Raw genomic sequence first — 17,753 nt, forward strand, 5'->3', positions numbered from 1 at the left:
GAGCCCTATAATAGAGGATGAAACATTTTTGGAGATAGTTTTCTATTCCAAATTGCAAATAACCCTTAATGAACTAGTACTTGTTAGGTTTTTAGTGTACTATCAAAGAATATATTCTATTATCAGAACAGGCATGAAAATACTCCTCCTTTTCTATAACATATCTGGGTGAGGCCAGATTTTTGTTTGTTTTTAATCAAAATAGCATATTATAACAGATTGAACACAAAATCACATATGAAAATCCAGCTGTTATGTATTAAGCCAGACATTAAAGAGATTTGTAAAAATATAAAACAGTGCCACTCATGTTACTGTTATTTTTTTGTTTAATAAAACATTATTTTTCATGTTAATATGTAATGTGTTTTATATTTTACTAGAGGCCTGGTGCACAAAATTCGTACAAGAAGCTTAACCCTCGCAGCCACAGTGGCTTGCCTCAGCCCTCACAGCCTCGACTTCGTCCAGACAGTCGTCTGGAAGGTTGTTCAACTGTCTGGTCTAATTAGCATATTATGCTTTTATTATTATAGATAATGGATTAATTATCCATTTGATTTAATGAATTAATAAATAGTATTTTTAAATGTTCTCAATTTCAATTATGGTAAATACTGATAGCTATAACCTGCATATACAAAAGCTCATAGGGTCCTTGATAATTTTTAAGAGTGGGCTCTGAGACAAAAATATTTGAGAACTGATGATTTAGAACTAGGACAGTAAAAGGGTTGGTCACTACATCATCTCACTGACATTATCACAGACCAAGTGTTCCCTACCTTTCTTGTCGGTCATCCTGAGCATATTTTTTTTTTTCAATTTTTTTTATTAAGGTATTATATGTGTACATATCTTACCATTGCCCTCCCCACACCCCACTCCCATATATGCCCCCACCCCCCAGAGTTTTGCATCCATTGGTTATACTTATATGCATGCATACAAGTCCTTTGATTGATCTCTTATCTCCCCCACCTCTCCCTAACCTTCCCCTTGTAATTTGACAGTCTGTTTGATGCTTTACTGTCTCTGTATCTATCTTTTTGTTCAAGTTTATAATGTTCTTTATTATCCATAAATGAGTGAGATCATGTGGTATTTTTCTTTCATTGACTGACTTATTTCACTTAACATAATGTTCTCCAATTCCTCCCAGGTTGCTGCAAATGATGAGAATTCCTTCTTTTTTATGGCAGCATAGTATTCCATTGTGTAGATGTACCACAGTTTTCTGATCCAGTCATCTGCTGACGGGCACCTAGGCTGTTTCCAAATCTTAGCTATGGTGAATTGCGCTGCTATGAACATAGGGGTGCATATATCCTTTCTAATTGGTGTTTCTAGTTTCTTCGGATATATTCCCAGGAGTGGGATTACTGGGTCAAATGGGAGTTCCATTTTCAGTTTTTTGAGGAAACTCCATACTGTTCTCCACAGTGGCTGCACCAGTCTGCAATCCCACCAGCAGTGCACGAGGGTTCCTTTTTCTCCGCATCCTCGCCAACACTTGTCGTTTGTTGATTTGTTGATGATAGCCATTCTGACAGGTGTGAGATGGTACCGCATTGTTGTTTTGATTTGCATCTCTCGGATAATTAGTGACGTTGAGCATGTTTTCATGTGTCTCTTGGCCTTCCTTCTGTCTTCTTTTGAAAAGATTCTATTTAGGTCTGTTGCCCATTTTTTTATTGGATCATTTATCTTCCTTTTATTAAGTTGTATAAGCTGCCTGTAGATGTTGGAGATTAAACCTTTATCAGTGATGCCATTTGCAAATATGCTCTCCCATGCAGTGGGCCTTCTTGTTGTTTTGTTGATGGTTTCTTTTGCTGTGAAAAAGCTTTTTATTTTGATGTAGTCCCATTTGTTAATTTTCTCTTTAGCTTCCATTGCCCTAGGGGCAGTGTCAGTGAAGAAGTTCTTTTGGCATATGTCTGACATTTTGCTGCCTGTGGATTGCTCTAGTATTTTTATGGTTTCCCGTCTTATGTTTAATTCCTGTATCCATTTTGAGTTTATTTTTGTGTATGGCGTAAGTTGGTGATCAAGCTTCATTTTTTTGCATGTATCTGTCCAATTTTCCCAACACCATTTATTGAAGAGACTGTCTTTATTCCATTGTATGTTCATGCCTCCTTTGTCAAATATTAATTGAGCATAGTGGTTTGGGTCAATATCTGGATTCTCTATTCTGTTCCATTGATCTATATGTCTGTTCTTGTGCCAGTACCAGGCTGTTTTGAGAACAGTGGCTTTGTAATACAGCTTGAAATCTGGTATTGAGATCCCTCCTACTTTATTCTTCTTTCTCAGGATTGCTGTGGCTATTCGGGGTCTTTTTTTATTCCAGATGAATTTTTGGAGAGTTCTTTCAAGGTCTGTGAAATATGCCGTTGGTATTTTAATGGGGAGTGCATTGAATCTATAGATTGCTTTGGGTAGTATGGACATTTTAATGATGTTGATTCTACCAATCCATGAACATGGTATGTTCTTCCATCTGTTTACGTCTTCCTCTATTTCTTTTTTCAGTGTCCTGTAGTTTTCCGTGTATAGGTCTTTTACCTCCTTAGTTAAGTTTATTCCTAGGTATCTTAATTTTTTTGGTGCGATGGTAAATGGGATTTCTTTTTTAGTCTCTCTGTCTGTAAGTTCACTATTGGTGTATAGAAAGGCCATTGATTTCTTGGCGTTAATTTTGTATCCTGCTACATTGCCGAATTCATTTATTAAGTCTATGAGTTTTTTGACGGAGTCTTTCGGATTTTTTATGTACAATATCATGTCGTCTGCAAATAAAGACAGCTTTACTTGTTCTTTTCCAATCTGGATGCCTTTTATTTCTTCTTCTTGTCTAATTGCAATGGCTAATACTTCCAGTACTATGTCAAACAGGAGTGGTGAGAGTGGGCATCCCTGTCTTGTTCCTGTTCTTAGGGGAAATGTCTTTAGTTTTTGTCCATTGAGTATGATGTTTGCTGTGGGTTTATCATATATAGCTTTTATTATGTTGAGGTATGAGCCATCTATTCCCACCTTGTTGAGAGCTTTTATCAAGAAAGGGTGTTGGATTTTGTCAAATGCTTTTTCTGCATCAATTGATATGACTATGTGATTTTTATCTTTCAATTTGTTTATGTGATGTATCACGTTTATTGATTTGCGGATATTGTACCATCCTTGCATTCCTGGAATAAATCCTACTTGATCATGGTGTATGATCTTTCTGATGTACTGCTGGAGCCTATTTGCTAGAATTTTGTTGAGGATTTTGGCATCTATGTTCATGAGGGATATTGGTCTGTAATTCTCTTTCATTGTGTTGTCTTTATCTGGTTTTGGTATTAGGGTGATGCTGGCTTCATAGAAGGAGCTTGGAAGTGTTCCTTCCACTTGAATTTTTTGGAATAGTCTGAGGAGGATAGGTTTTAGTTCTTCCTTGAATGTTTGGTAAAACTCTCCTGTGAAGCCATCAGGCCCCGGGCTTTTGTTTGCTGGAAGCTTTTTGATGACTGCTTCAATTTCGTCCATAGTTATTGGCCTATTGAGCTGTTTAGAATCTTCTTGATTGATTTTTGGAAGGTTATATTTTTCTAGGAATATGTCCATTTCCTCCAGATTGTCCAGTTTGTTGGAATAGAGTTGTTCGTAGTATTTTGTAACAATCCTTTGTATCTCAGCGGGGTCTGTTGTTATTTCACCTCTTTCATTTCTGATTTTGTTTATTTGGGTCCTCTCTCTTTGCTTCTTGGTGAGCCTGGCTAGAGGTCCATCAATCTTGTTTATCCTTTCAAAGAACCAGCTCTTGGTTTTGTTGATCTTATGTATTGTTTCTTTGGTCTCTATGTCATTTATCTCCGCTCTGATTTTTGTTATTTCCTTCCTTCTGGTTACACTGGGCTTTTCTTGCTGCTCTTTTTCTAGCTCTTTGAGTTGTAGGGTTAAGTAATTTATTACCATTGTTTCTTGTTTTTTGCAATAGGCCTGTAGAGCTATGAACTTCCCTCTCAAGACTGCTTTCCCTGTGTCCCATAGATTTTGGATTGTTGTGTTTTCATTGTCATTTGTTGCCATGATGTTTTTTATTTCTTCCTTGATCTCTCTGGTGACCCAGTCCTTGTTTAATAGCATGCTGTTTAGTCTCCATGTGTTTGATTTCTTTGGATTGTTTTTATTGTAGTTGATTTCCAGTTTTATGCCACTGTGATCTGAGAAGATGCTTGATATAATTTCTATCTTCTTGAATTTGAAGAGACTTTGCCTGTGACCCAGCATATGGTCTATCTTTGAAAATGACCCATGTGCACTTGAGAAGAATGTATATTCTGTGGCTTTGGGGTGAAATGTTCTGAAGATGTCAATTAATTCCATCTGGTCTAGTGAGTCATTTAGGATTGCTGTTTCTTTGCTGATTTTTTGTTTAGAGGATTTGTCCAGTGGTGATAGTGGGGTATTAAAGTCTCCTACTATGATTGTGTTGCTATTAATCTCTCCCTTGATATCCTCCAGGAGTTTTTTTATGTATTTGGGTGCTCCTATATTGGGAGCGTATATGTTTACCAGAATTATTTCTTCTTGTTGGATTTCTCCCTTTAGTATTATGAAGTGGCCTTCCTTATCTCTTGTTATGGCATTTACTTTGAGGTCTATTTTGTCAGATATAAGTATTGCTACCCCAGCTTTTTTTTCATTTCCATTTGCCTGAAAGATATTTTTCCATCCCTTCACTTTCAATCTGTGTGAGTCTCTTGTTCTGAGGTGGGTCTCTTGTAGACAGCATATATATGGGTCGTGTTTTTTTATCCATTCAGCTACTCGATGTCTTTTGATTGGAGCATTTAGTCCATTTACATTTAAAGTTATTACTGAAAGGTATTTGTTTGCAGTCATATCTATTTTTGTGTCTGTATTCCTTCTTACCTGTTTATTTCTTCTTTTTACAGTATTCCCTTTAGCAATTCTTGCATTGCTGGTTTGGTGGTGATAAACTCCCTGAGGCTTTTTTTGTCTGCAAAGCTCCTGATTTCCCCTTCAATTTTGATTGATAGTCTTGCTGGATATAGTATTCTTGGATTCAGTCCTTTGCTTTGCAACACTTTGTATACCTCCTTCCATTCACTTCTAGCTTGTTGTGTTTCTGATGAGTAATCATTTGACAATCTGATGGGTGTTCCTTTGTAGGTAACTCTCTGTCTCTCTCTTGCCGCCTTTAGGATTCTCTCTTTATCATTTATATTTGCCATTGAAATTATGACATGTCTTGGTGTGGGTCTTTTGGGGTTGATCCTGCTTGGGACTCTCTTTACTTGCGTAACTTTTATCTTTCCCATATCCGGGAAGTTTTCTGTCATTATTTCTTCAAATAGATTTTCTAATCCCTGCTGCTCTTCTTGTCCTTCTGGCAGCCCTATTATACGCATGTTACTTCGTTTCATGTTGTCCCGAAGCTCCCTTAGGCTTTCCTCCTGCTTTTTAATTTTTTTCTCCAATTGCTGTTCAGCTTGAGCTTGTTTCTGTACCTGATCTTCTAACTCACTAATTCGGTCCTCTGCTTCTTGTAGTCTACTGTTGAAACTTTCCATGGTGTTTTTGATTGTAGCTATATCACTTTTCATTTCTTCCTGATTCTTGCATAAGTTGTTGATTTTCTCATCCATCCGATGTATAAATTCCATGACCATTACTCTGAACTCCTTTTCGGTCATGTTGCAAGCTTCATTTTCACTAATTTCCTTTCTTGGCGACTCCACATTTTCTTTCCTCTGTGAGTTATTTCGTTTCCCCATTCTGGCTATTACCAGAAAGCTCAAGCTTCTGTTTGCGTGGACCTGGGCCGTGTGCTGTGGGGACTTCGCTCCACCCTAGTTTCACTGAAGTGCTCTGACACTAGGACGTGTGACTGTCTTTGGTTGGTGGTAACCAAACTTGCCCAGGATCAGTGTCCCCAGTGTTCCGTGTGGTCTCGTGTGCACATTTAGAATCAGGGGCCCTGTCTGCACCACACTGTTGGTATGTGCCGAGAATGAGATCCTTAGCATGTGCCAGGAGTCAGAGTTTCCCTGTGTCTGCACCAAGACTCGAGTGTCAAAGTCTCTGTTGCCTTGTGCGGTTTCTCGTTGAGAATCAGGGTCCCTGTGTGTGCACGCACCAACAATTGGGGTCGCTGGCTCTTAGTGTGAATGCGCTGTGAGTCAGGGATCCCAGGCAGCTGTGTCCGGCGTGCCAAATTCCCTGAAGTGGGGCTGCGTCCTGTGTGTGCTCTCTCTACTGAGCCAAACCGGCTAGAGCGCACATTCTTAAAAACCTGAAGGTGAGCCGGCTCAGTGCACTCTCCCAAAGTCCCGGAAGGGGGGCGGAGTCCGTTCTGCGCGCCAAATTCCCCAAAGGGAAGCCCCTCTGTGCACGCTTTTAAGAATCTCCGAAGGGGGAGCTGTGCCCCGCGAGCCAAATTCCCCCAAATTCCCCGAAGGGGAGCCCTCTGTGCGCACTGACAGATTTCCCCGACGGGGAGCTGCTTCTGTCCCGTGCGCGAGCGCGCGCCAAATTCCCTAAGAGGGAGCGGGTCCCTGCGCAAAGCTCGGCAGCTTGGGCCAGGGGCGGATCTATCAGTTACTATGGCGCTGTCTGCGCGCGTGCCTGTGAGCAGCTTGTGCGAGGGGCGAGTCTATCAGTTACTATGGCGCTTTCTGCGCGCTGTGGGCGCTCAGCAGCTTGGGGGAGGGGCGGGTCTATCAGTTACTATGGCGCTATCAGCGCCTGCGAGGAGGGGGATAGGCTCTTTGACTCACGGAAATCTGCCGGGAAGTCTGGATTCTTGTTTGTTTGTCTGAAGCTGTGATAGCAGTTCTCTGTCCCCAGTGGCTGCAGGGTCCTGGTTTGTGTCGGAAGCCAGGATCCGAGTCTCCCGCAGCTCTGTTTCCCAAGATGGCGTGGTCTCTGCGTCCGCACCAGCCGCCGAGAAGTGTCCGCTTTGTGCGCAGGGCTCCGCCGTCTAGGGCTGCCCTGTTCGGGAGCCCCTTGGAAGACCTGCAGAATCTAACTGACCCTATCTCATACACACACACACACCACACACATCTACACTCTCCTCTATGGGTTCCTCACTCACACTCTCTCTCTCCCTACCTTCCTGCCGGTCGCCATCTTTTTCCAGGAAAACCATCCTGAGCATATTGACCTGTCCTCTTGTATAGCTCTCCTTTTGTTTGCTGCTGCAACAGTTCCTCAAAGCATGTGTCCTCAGAAGCAGAAAAGGTACTATTTATTTTTGCTCAACAATGTTTTAAGAGAGAGGGGAAAAAAAGAAACTTTCCCCAGAACCAGTGTACTATTTTTTATTACCCTAACAACAACAACAACAACAACCCTCATTTAAAAGGAGTGTATGTGAAGTCATTGATAGCAGATCAACCAGAGCACTGGACCAAATATATGAAACAACTGTTTTCAGTCCTTAGGAAATACACAGGCAAGGACTGTAACTTCTGAAATCGGAAAACAAAGGAGCTGAGCCTTACAAGGCTCTGCTTTCTGCCTGAAGTACTTTCTAAACTATGTTAAAAAGAGAAGAAACCCCAGCAGAGCGCAGCAGTCTTTGCTCTAAGAAGCTGAGAGCTAAGAAGACAGAGACAGTTTTTTGGAATGCTGAGGGAAGTTGAATTTTCAAAGATAAGCAAAGAAATAGCTCATAAATCATGGTGCCTTGAAAGTTTGGGCTGAATGCTAGGTTATGATGTTCAGGTGAGATTCCACAAGGCCATGCAAAAAAACCCAAAAACAACAAAAAACAAAAAGAAACAACCAACTGACAGGAAAAAGAGTAATTACTGGGTAATTACAGAGTGCACAGGACTGGAGACATGTGAATTCTGACCAGCCACCTGGAGATTCTATATAATAAAATGTTAATATGCAAATTGTCCCTACGGGTGGGAGTTCAACCAACCAGGAGTTAGACATACACTGACCACCAGGCGGTGGCGTGGAACATGGCGGGCGTCGGCAACGTGGCACTGGCAGCGGGCAGCAGTGGAGGCACTGCTGCCCCCGATGGGCCCCAACGAGAGCAGGACATTATATTCAATTAATATTTGACAAAGGAGGCAAAAGCATACAATGGAGTCAAGACAGTCTCTTAATTAAATGGTGCTGGGAAAATTGGTCAGATACATGCAAAAAAATGAAACTAGATTACCAACTTACACCATACACAAAAACAAACTAAAAATGGTTAAAGGACTTAAATCTAAGACAGGAAACCATAAAAATCTTAGAAGAATCCATAGGCAGCAAAATATCAGACATATGTTATAGCAATATCTTTACCAATACAGCTCCTAGGGCAGTGATGGCGAACCTATGACACACGTGTCAGCACTGACACGCGTAGCCATTTCCGATGACATGCGGCCGCTAAGGCGGCCGCATGCTGAGGATGAAACATTTGTGAAATAATGTTTTTTCCTCAAAGTGACACACTACCCGAGTTATGCTCAGTTTTTTGGTGAAGTTTGACACACCAAGCTCAAAAGGTTGCCCATCACTGTCCTAGGGCAATGGAAACTAAGGAGAAAATAAACAACTGGGACTACATCAAAATAAAATGCTTCTGCACAACAAAAGAAACCATCAACAAAACAACAAGAAAGCCCACTGCATGGGAGAACATATTTGCCAATGTTATCTCCGATAGGGTTTGATCTCCAAAATTTACAGGGAACTCATACAACTTAACAAAAGGATGATAAACGATCCAATCAAAAAATGGGCAAAGGCCTTAGCAGACACTTTTTAAAAGAGGACATATAGAAGGCTGAGAGACATATGAAAACATGCTCATAGTCACTAATCATCTGAGAGATGCAAATCAAAACAACAATGAGGTACCATCTCACACCTGTCAGAATGGCTATCATCAACAAATCAACAAATGACAAATGCTGGAGAGGATGTGGCGAAAAAGGAACCCTCGTGCACTGCTGGTGGGAATGCAGACTGGTGCAGCCACTGTGGAAGACAATATGGAGTTTCCTCAAAAAGTTAAAAATTCAACTCCCATTTGACCCAGTAATCCCACTTCTGGGACTACATCCCAAGAAACCAGAAACACCAATCAGAAAGGATATATGCACCCCTATGTTCATAGCAGCACAATTTACAATAGCTAAGATTTGGAAACAGCTTAAGTGCCCATCAGCAGATGAGTGGATTAAAAAGCTGTGGTACATCTACACAAAGGAATACTACACTGCTATAAAAAAGAAGGAACTTTTACCATTTGCAACAGCATGGATGGAACTGAAGAGCATTATGCTAAGTGAAATAAGCCATTCAGAGAAAGATAAATATCACATGATCTCACTCATATGTGGGATATAATGAACAACATAAACTGATGAACAAGAATAGATCCAGAGACGAGGTAACACTGAACAGACCATCCAGAGAAGGCAGGGGAGGGGGGTTTAGAAATCAACCAAAGGACTTGTATGCATGCATATTAGCATAACCAATGAACACACACACTGGGGCAGTGGGGACTTGCCCTCAGGGGTGGGAGTGGCTGGGGGGTGTCAATTGGGGAAAAAGGAAACATATGTAATATTTTAAACAATAAATAAATAAATAAAATAAAGATAATTTCCAGATAAAACTGAATATATCAACAGCAGGCCTACATGATATGAAATGTTAAAGGACATTGTTTAGACTAAAGGAAAATAAAAGCAGAATGAAACTCAGGTGCAGCCACATGATGTGTAATGATAGGGTACATTGTGAGAAATGCATCATTGGACAATTTTGCCCTTGTGCTAACATCATTGAGTACACTTACAACAAGCCTAGTTGGTGTCGTCTACAATACACCTAAGGGATAGCCTATTGCTCCTAGGCTACAAGCCTGTACAGCATGTTACTGTGCAAAACAACATGAGATTAATTCAAGAACCAGAGAAAATGATGCAATCAAGAGGTTAAATAAACATGAGATGTGTGAGGCTGCTGCCAGTGTAACACAGCACACTGTTTTACAGCAAACTTTTTTATAAGTAGAGAGTCTACGCTGAAATAATGGTAAATATGATAGTACAGTAAATACATAAATGGGTAACAGCCATTTATTATCATTATCAAGTATTATGTACTGTACATATGACATGTGCTGTACTTTTACATGCTGGCAGCACAGTAGGTTTATTTACATCAGCATCATCACAAACATGTGAGTAATGTGTTATACTATGATATTACAATGGCTATGATGCCACTAGGCTCCATTATAATCTTATGGGACCACTATTGTATGGGGCCACAAAATGTTATGGGGCATAGGACCGCATACACAAAAGAATGAAGAACAACGGAAATGATAAATATGTGGATAAATTTAAAAGGAAGTCTAAGGAGAGAAGTAAAGTAAAAAACACACCTGTGTGTACCCAAACTCCCCAAATAAGGTCTAGATCAAATTTTAAGAACCTAGCAGCCACCACATCAACTCCAGAGTGGCCCAAGCGGAGCACTGGTGTTACTAACATAACTTCTGAGGCCGGTATTGAGGCTGGCAAGCAGGACCTCGGCCACTACAAAAGGCTCAGTCATGGTTAGTGGAGAATGGAACCTGGAGGTCCCAGCTACCTTCTGGTTCACATGCTGCACTGCCCTCTCCACAGCCTGCCTGACAACAGCTTGACCTTGACTCTGGCCCTTATTCTAATCAGATTCCGGGCCTACACCCCCCTTATAATGTTGCCCCACAATTCAGACACTAGCCCAAAGGCTTTCCTTTTCTTCTTTTGGCTTGGGGATACCTGGAGGAAAGAGAGAAGAACCAGCCGGTCTTCCCTCACTGCTATAGGGATTGGCATTGTGTCCAATTCCTTTCTTAGGTCACCTTTACTCCCTATTGCATAATGTCTGCTGTATGTGTTGTGAGTTTCAGACTATTGAGTTTCACCTTTCCCTTAAGTTGGCCACCCTGGGAGTGTGTTTTTTTTAAAATAAATTTTTATTGATTTCACAGGGAAGAGAGAGGGAGAGAGAGAGAGAGAGAAACATCAATGATGAGAGAGAAACATTGATTGGCTGCCTCCTGCATGCCTCACCCTGGGGGTCAAGCCCACAACCTGGGTATATGCCCCGACTGGGAATCGTGACCTCCTGGTTGGTCAACACTCAACCATTGAGCCACTGGCTGGGCCACCCTGGGAGTCTTAAGAAAATGTGTTATGTGAGTGCAACGTAAACTAAAATGTGTTTGCCAAGTGCTGCCACCCAAGATAGTTCTTATATAACCTAGAAAGTTGAGTTAACTAGCTACAGGCTACCTCAGAGGTATTTTGGATTCAGTTCCAGATCACCAGAATAAAGTGAATATAGCAATAAAGGGAGTCACATGAATTTTTTGGTTTCCCAGTGGATATAAAAGTTATGCTTACACTATACTGCAGTCTATTAAGTGTGCAATAACAGGTGTCCAAAAACAATGTACACACCTTAAAATATTATGCTAACCATCACCTGACCCTTCAGTGAGTCCTAATGCTTTTGCTGATGGCGGGTCTTGCCTCAGTGTTGATGAAACACAGTGTCTGTGAAGTGCAACAAGGCAAAGCTCAGAAAAGTGAGGTGTGCCTGTCATGCCTCTGATCCCAGTGGCGAGCCCCTCGACTGTCTTTCCCATCACCACCAGAGTACCTATTGCAAGTTATCATCCGAACACCACGTCACCACCCCGTTAAAATCAGAACTCTCTTCTAATGTACCACTGCTCTAACCCGGAGGCAGTGACTGCCAACATGTTTGCAGTGAGGGCCCAGGGTTGGGGGGACAAGGGAAGTTAGAGATCATAATAGGTGATGGGTTAGTGGATGAAATAAATGTCAAGTATACATGAAATGCTAGAGGATGATGTCATTTCCAGTGCAATTTTATGCATTATACACTGAGTGGCCAGATTATTATGATCTCTGAACGCATATATACTGAGTGGCTGAGTGGCCAGATTATTATGACCGCCCTATCAGTACTTTGTTGGGCCACCTTTTGCCTTCAATACTGCGGCGATTCTTCTTGGCGTTGACTCCACAAGATGTTGAAAGGTGGTGCGAGGAATCTGACACCATGCCTGATGAATAGCACTGTCCAGTTCTGTGAGATTTGATGGTTGTGGAACCAGCTGCCTGATGGCTCTTTTAACTTCGTCCCACAAATGCTCAATTGGATTGAGATCTGGTGATTGTGGGGGCCACCTAAGCAAGGTAAAGTCTCCCTCATGTTCTTGAAACCACTCCTGCACAATACGAGCACCGTGGCATGGCGCATTGTCTCATTGGAAGAAGCCATCTCCATTGGGATACGCCATCAACATGATAGGATGAACTTGATCAGCAATGATACTTAGGTATGTTGTGCTATTCAGACGTTGTTCCACACAAATTAAAGGGCCCAAATCATGCCAGGAAAACATGCCCCAAACCATAACACTGCCCCACCAGCTTGAAGGGTTGTACTCATGCATGTGGGGTGCATGCTTTCATGCAGTTTCCACGAAATTCTCACTCTGCCATCTGCATGATGCAACTGGAAACGTGATTCATCGGACCACATGACTTTTTTCCAATGCTCGACTGTCCAATCCTTGTGTTCCTGTGCAAATTGGAGACGTTTTATCTTGGTAACCGCAGACAGCAAAGGTGTTCGAACAGGCCTTCGGCTTCCATATCCCATATGATGCAGTGTACGGCTAATTTGCCTACAAACGTCAGGTGGTCATAATAATCTGGCCACTCAGTATGTGTGTGTGTGTGTGTGTGTGTGTGTGTGTGTGTGTGTGTGTGTATTAGAGGCCCGATGCATGAATTCGTGCATGGGTGGGGTCCAGCCAGCCTGGCCAGGGGGAGGGGACATGGGCAGTTGGCCGGCCTGCCTGCTGGTCGAACTCCTGGTCAAGGGGACAATTTGCATATTAGCCTTTTATTATATAGGATATACACTGAGTGGCCAGATTATTATGCGTTCAGAGATCATAATAATCTGGCCACTCAATGTATAGATCAGATATGTGTGTGTATTTCAGGCATTTGAATTACAAAAGCAATGCGATATCAAAAGTAGAATTAATAGCCTCCCCTCACCTCTCCTCTCCATCACCACAATGCACATATCCCTTTCTAGCCATGACCTTGGAAAGATGATTTCATGGAAATTCACAAGTTTGCTCTGCAGAGCTGATGGTCTCAGACGCTCATTGTTACATTTTTGCTGATTCTCTTTAAAAAGACAGGAAAATGTCTTTGGGGGCTACACCTGCAGCTTTGGGGCTGCGGGGCAGTGCCGGCCTGAGTACTGCAGGTGCTGCAAGTGTCTGGATGCCGCCCAGCCACACCCACCAGGTCCAAGCTACCTCATCTTCTGCGGCTGCCACCAACCATTGAGCTGCAACGGCCTGCGAGCTTTTAGGAATCAGTTTTAGGACTTCAACACCTTTTGAGGATCAGCCCCGCCCCCCCGCCCCCCGCCCCAGACAGGAGAATCTCTGTGCCTCCAGCTCAAGCCTGGTGCTCATCCTGCAGGGGTGGGGCCTGTTTGGGTTCCAAAAAGAGTCTCCAGAGATCGCAGGCGGTGCTTCAGCGGGAGCATCGGGCTCTGCTTGGAGATGGGCATGAGAGGGTTTGATTTCTCTTTTCGTCTCATTATATCCAAAATGGAGAGACTTCCAGGGTGGGAGCAGCTCTGAAATTCCTGGCCAGCTCCATTTCTCAGTGTAACATGGTTGCAGTAGACAAAAGAGCCTGGCAGGGTTTTATTGATCTGTCCCGACAGCTGGGCTGTGAAATGTCACGCACCATGGACATTTGCCCTGAAATACTTCTCGGTTCCCCAGAGGCTGGGAGGCCAAAGCTGATGCCTTGGAAGCAGTTCACAGCTCGTGGGCATCTCAGATGGGGAACCTGCAGGCAGGAGGTCCTGCCCGGAGGTGTAGTCCTCAAGCCAGCTGCTGTTCAGCGGAAATGTGGTGCTGGGGCTATGACTGAGACATTTCTCTGCGCTTGAAGCACTAAGTGTGGCAGAGAGAGAAGCAGAATTCAATGTAAAACTGTCCGAATGAAGAGGGCGTAGGAAATCCGCCTGGGAGCACAGGCGAGCCCGGAAAGGGGTGCCACACCTTGCAGGGGGCGAGTGAGCAACGCGTGACTGGTGACAGCAGTGGGAGGGGTGTCTGCAGGAAGAGGAGAGGAGGAGGAGGAGGAGCCAAGCTCACAGGCTGGTCAGCAGATTGTGGGGACAGCTTCTCATAGCGGGTAGGGCTTGAGGTTGCTGAGCTGTTGGGTGAGGGGATAAATCCACTCTAAGCTGGTGTTAGAATGCGTCTTACGGCACTTGCACTACATATTGTGGGGAAACAGGAGAATTGTAGGAGGAAGGATAGCAGGGTCAGGTTTTCATTTCTTACCTCCGCTGCAGTGCAAGGCATGGGCTAGGATTTTTCTTCACTTACATGGTAGGTGCTCAGTAAGTATCTGTTAAATGAATGGTCAGTGAAGAAAGGAAAGAAAAATATCCTTGTTAGTAGGCTTACAGGGCTTGCAACAAAAGGTGGGGTTGGGGGGACATGTTACATGCAACTTTGCTTTATTTTGTTTTTAATATGCTAATGTGCAAGGGAAAGGTTAATTCCAGGATCTCCAGAGCTAACTCTACTGACTACTTCCTAGCAGCAACAGCACCCCCTGGGAGCTCAGAATCTGCATTTAACACGACCCCCAGGTAAGGAGCAGGTCTAGACACAGACTGGCTGCATGACGAGTCACCAGAAGAACCTGGGAGAAGTGAGAGGCACTGGGAGACCTGAGGAACCCGCATTTCCTCACTTCTCTGCCTGGAACTAACATAAACCTATAGTTTTCTCCCAAAACCCCAGCAATTTCATATCATTCAAACTCATACCCTGGGAGCACCGATAGTGAGACCCCTGTGTCCACGCACCCTCCTCCCCTTTCTCTCAGTTACCTTATGGTGTCACTGTGTCCCCGCTCTCTGGCCTGGGTACCAGCCGTGCCTCCTGAGGAGCGATGGTCAGGATGCTTGCCTAGAAGGGCCCTCCCCTTCAGAGGGGACAATTCTGCACCTCCTTTAATGTACCAACAATGACGATAACACCCAGTGCTAACATCAAACACTGCTGTGTATGAGGTACGGTTCTAGGTGCTACATTTGTTTTTCACCTTATGGAACAGGCACAATGATATTCCCATTTTATAGATGCGGACACTAAGGCCCAGAGAGGTTAAGTAACTTGCCCAAGTCACACAGCTTATAAATGGAATTATGCCTGCTTATCATTTGCACCCAATGGCAGAGCTGTGTGGTATCTGAGTATTGAATAGAACCTTTAGCAAAAGACTTTGCTTCACTTATTGCCGGATGTATGAGCTAAAAGCTAGGGAAACCACTGAGACTCGGTGAATGGTTTTAAATGAGTTAAAGAAACTAGGACATGAAAAGAATCTGACTACGGCCATGCCCGTGTAGGGCAGGTGAGCTTCCAAGGTGCTCCTACTGCGTGCCCATAACCTCTAGCATGATCAGGCCCAAACTCTACTGTGCCACTGGGACAAATAGGGGGACCTCACTGAAGGGTGCAACTATTATGTCCACAGATGACCAGCTGTGTGTGGGGAGGCTGGACAAGACCAGAAGTGGGACAGAGGCGGGGAAGGAATGCCAGGCCACGGCCTTCGAGGCCTCCTGGATAGAGTAGCTGCCGGGTTTATCTGCTCCAAAAGCTTGAAGCTCCAAAGGTAAATGCTGACTGTCCAAAGGGGAAGTGTCTTCGTCAGTGGTCCAGGGATAACTGAGGGAACAAAACAGAACCCCCACCTCCCTGGGGCAGCCTGATGCCAAAGGTCCAACCTTGGGCCATGCCCCCCGTGAGAGCAAGAAGGAAGCCGTGCCTAGGGGACTGAGGTCCCCACCCAGATCCACTGTGTCTGCGCGTGCCCACTCAGAGCTGACGTGAGGAAGAGGAAGAGGAGACCCTGCGAGCTGTGCCCACAGAGCCAACCTGTAAGACATTTAAATGATTTGGGGCAAGAATCGTGTAGCTGGACAGCCATTGCAATACATGAGCCATTGCAGTACCTGAGCTCCACAGAGACAGCGCCGGGGCAGGTGTGCGGGGCAGGCACTGGGCGACTGAGCACTTGCTGAGGAAAAGTAGTAAAACTGGGCAAAGGGGATCCTAAGGCTCCGAGAGGCAAAATGTCTTCGTATGCTTTCTCTGTGCAAACGCCCGGGAGGAGCACAAGAAGCAGCACCCAGAGGGGGCAGTCAGCTCCCCGGTTTCCTGAGAAGTGCTCAGAGAGCTGGGAGACCATGTCTGCTAAGGAGAAAGGAACCTCTGCAGACGCGGCAAAGGCAGATGGCCTGCTGTGAAACTGAAAACTTACCTCCCTCCTAAAGAGGAAACGGAAAAGAAGTTCAAGGATCCCAACGCACCCGAAGCCTCCTTCAGTCTTTCTCTTGTTTTGTTCTGAATATCGTCCAAGCATCAAAGGAGAGCCTCTCAGCTGGGCTGCTGCAGAGAAGCGGGGAGAGTTGTGGAGTCACTGCAGCAGGGACAGGCAGCAGGTGGAAGGGAGGCGGCTAAGCCGAGGGAGGAGTAAGGAAAGGGTATCTCCGCACAGGAGCAAAGGAGAGCCTGGTGTGGCCAAAAAGGGAGTCGGCAAAGAAGGAAGTCACCAAGGCTGAAAAAGGCAAGAAAAAGAAGAAAGAGGAAGATGAGGAAGAGAGAGAAGATGAAGAAGACGATGAAGATGATGAATAAGTGGGTTCTAGTGCAGTGTTTTTCTTGTCTATAAAGTATTTAACCCACCCTGTACCCAACTCACTCCTTTTAAAGAAAAAAAGTGGAAATGTAAGGCTGTGTAAGATTTGTTAAGCTGTTCAGTGTCTTTTTTTGTACTGTTACCACACAACTGAATGCGTCTTTACGTGGCCCTGTCCTGGTGGTATTTTCAGTAGCCACTAACCTTGCCTGGTACAGTGTGGGGGCTGCAAGCTGGCGTGGGAATGTAAGCAGGCTCTTGCTGGTGTGCAGCACAAAGTAGTTAGATATGGGATGGACATTGTCTCATCTTCAGTTCTCTGATGCAGCTTATAGGAAATCATTATTGTTCTGCTAACTGAATACCACTCTGTAATTGCAGAAAAGAAAAAGTTGCAGCTGTTTTGTTGACATTTTGAATGCTTCTAAGTAAATACAATTTTTTTAAATAAAAAAAAAGAATCTTGTAGCTTAAGAGCAAAGGACTTTCTCTATTTCTATTTCTATTTGCTTAAAGGAAGTTTCCAACCAAATCATGCAGACTGGTGCAGCCACTGTGGAAGACAGTATGGAGTTTCCTCAAAAAGTTAAAAATTCAACTCCCATTTGACCCAGTAATCCCACTTCTAGGACTACATCCCAAGATACCAGAAACACCAATCAGAAAGGATATATGTACCCCTATGTTCATAGCAGCACAATTTACAATAGCTAAGATTTGGAAACAGCCTAAATGCCCGTCAGCAGATGACTGGATCAGAAAACTGTGGAACATCTACACAATGGAATACTACACTGCTGTAAAAAAGAAGGAATTCTTACCATTTGCAACAGCATGGATGGAACTGGAGAGCATTATGCTAAGTGAAATAAGCCAGTCAGTGAAAGAAAAATTTTACATGATCTCACTCATTTATGG

This window comes from Cnephaeus nilssonii, assembly GCF_951640355.1.
Source record: "Cnephaeus nilssonii genome assembly, chromosome: 7".
NCBI lineage: Eukaryota > Metazoa > Chordata > Mammalia > Chiroptera > Vespertilionidae > Cnephaeus > Cnephaeus nilssonii.